The sequence below is a fragment of the Otolemur garnettii genome, unplaced genomic scaffold, assembly GCF_000181295.1.
Source record: "Otolemur garnettii isolate 467f Iridium unplaced genomic scaffold, OtoGar3 scaffold00003, whole genome shotgun sequence".
NCBI lineage: Eukaryota > Metazoa > Chordata > Mammalia > Primates > Galagidae > Otolemur > Otolemur garnettii.
Window position 1 is genome coordinate 8,767,830 of NW_003852398.1, and position 1,833 is coordinate 8,769,662.

At 50.3% G+C, this 1,833-nt stretch overlaps 1 protein-coding gene and 1 non-coding gene across 3 annotated transcripts in view; both read right to left on the reverse strand.

The window, feature by feature from the left end:
• Window positions 1-1,833, reverse strand: part of TENM2 (teneurin transmembrane protein 2) — a 945,756-nt gene that overhangs the window by 10,266 nt on the left and 933,657 nt on the right. The gene's annotated exons all lie outside the window — the stretch shown is intronic.
• LOC111727159 lies at window positions 89-192 on the reverse strand. Its single transcript, XR_002774777.1, has one exon. It is a non-coding gene; the product is annotated as a U6 spliceosomal RNA (small nuclear RNA).

Genomic DNA, 1,833 nt, shown 5'->3' on the forward strand with positions numbered 1-1,833 from the left:
CCCATTGAGAGCCACAATTTTAATGGCTGCTCCTATGAGCAGTGACAGCTATGTGCCTGTCCTTTTTTTCTTTTTTTTTCGGTACTAACATTATATGGAATGCTTCATGAATTTGCATGTCATCCTTTCACAGGGGCCATGCTAATCTCTGTATCGTTCCAGTTTGGGGATATGTGCTGCTGAAGAGAGCCCTCCCTGCCCTGTTGGTCTTTCTCGTCCTCCCCTTCCTCCTCGTCTTTAAAGTTTCCAACACTGGCGCTGTCTCATCCTCTTCTGAAATGTTTCCTCCTCTATTCTGCAGAAGTCACTTCTGACCCCCCCAACTCCTCCTCCTTTTGAAGTAATTGGTGCTATCTCGTGACAGGCTCCTTCAACAGTTTGTAGCCAGGGCATCCTCGAGGCAGGAGCTGGTGATGGGGCCCATCTAATAACTCATTACTCCCTTTTCGCACGTTCTCCACTGTGCGTGATTGTCCTCCGCCAAGGCACGGTCTCCCTCTGAAAGTGCCGTCACACGGCGTCTTCGGGTGTTAAGTGTAAATATGAGACGAGGATAATGTGAGGGGGAGGTTGTGTCTTCCTCTTCACTTAGAGAAATTAAATGCCACAAATTCAGACTGTAAGCTAAGGTGTGCCTGGGGTTTGTCAGCCCAGAGATTCGCCAGAGAGAAAGAGATGGAGGGAGGAGGGGAATCCAGGTCTCACAGGCTACTTGTCTGGAGTTTCTAGTTTGCTAAAGCAAAGCCACTCGGAGCAGAGTTCACATCTATTTCAAGGTGGATCTAGAGACTCCTGTCCACGTTTTCCAGGAAATTATGCAAAGGCCGTGTCCTCACTCTGCATCTACGAACTCCCTCTCTCTCCAAGTCCATCCCATGCTATCAACAATGAATGCATTTATTAGGCTTCACTCTGTGCTAGACACTACTTCTCATGATCATTTAATTTTCACAGCCTCACCAGGTGAGTAATACTATTATTACAATTTTGCAGATGAAGAGACTACGGCTCAGAAAGTCTAAGACATTTTGGCCAAGTTGCACAGCAAGAGAGGAGCAAGGCCAGGACTGGTGTTTTAAGATGAACTGAGATTCTCACATCAGAGGGAACTGGCCTGAGGACAGGGGAGAGTCTGCGGCTGGGTGTGGGCTCCAGGGTGCTCAAGGCTGAGATGCTGACACTGGGAAAGTCCAGAGTGCTGCGGGTTTTTGGGAGGGAGCCTGTTTCTTGGTCTTTTTCTCCTCTCGTATCTTCTCACCACAGATGTAGCAAGGGTCAATTAAAAAAATAACTGTTGAAAATGGTGCCAGCCTGGAGCCCCCAAGTGGGGAAGGAAGTGCTTCTTGCCCCTCCACCCACTCCTGGCAGCTGCACCTGTGTTCCTGCCCAGGAGTCTCTGACCCTGCCCCGTAGGCACTGCCCCCATGGGCACTGCTGGCCTATGTCTCTGCCTTCTCGGATACGCATGGAACCTCCGCCAGCTTCAGGCGCGGCCACTTCATTCAGAGGGCTCTGTTTCCAAACAGCAGCCATTCTTTTACTTCTCTCTAATAGTGGGGAGAGAAGGTTCTGTTCTTTGCGTTCCTCTCGACTACGTCTTAATTACCTCTTCTGCTTAAATTGTGAGCAGCAAGTTCAACCACTCTGCTAGTCTCCTAAGTGGCAAATTAAGACTAATTTAGATGGGGTTTACAGATGAGCCAACATGTGAACGGCGGAGAATGGATCAGTGTTCTCCGCTTGGATCTGCTCCCCCAGGGCCATCTCCTGATGAACAGGCAGCGGGCGTGGGTGGGGCCTGGCCTGGCCCCTTCTCCACCTGCCCACCCCCCC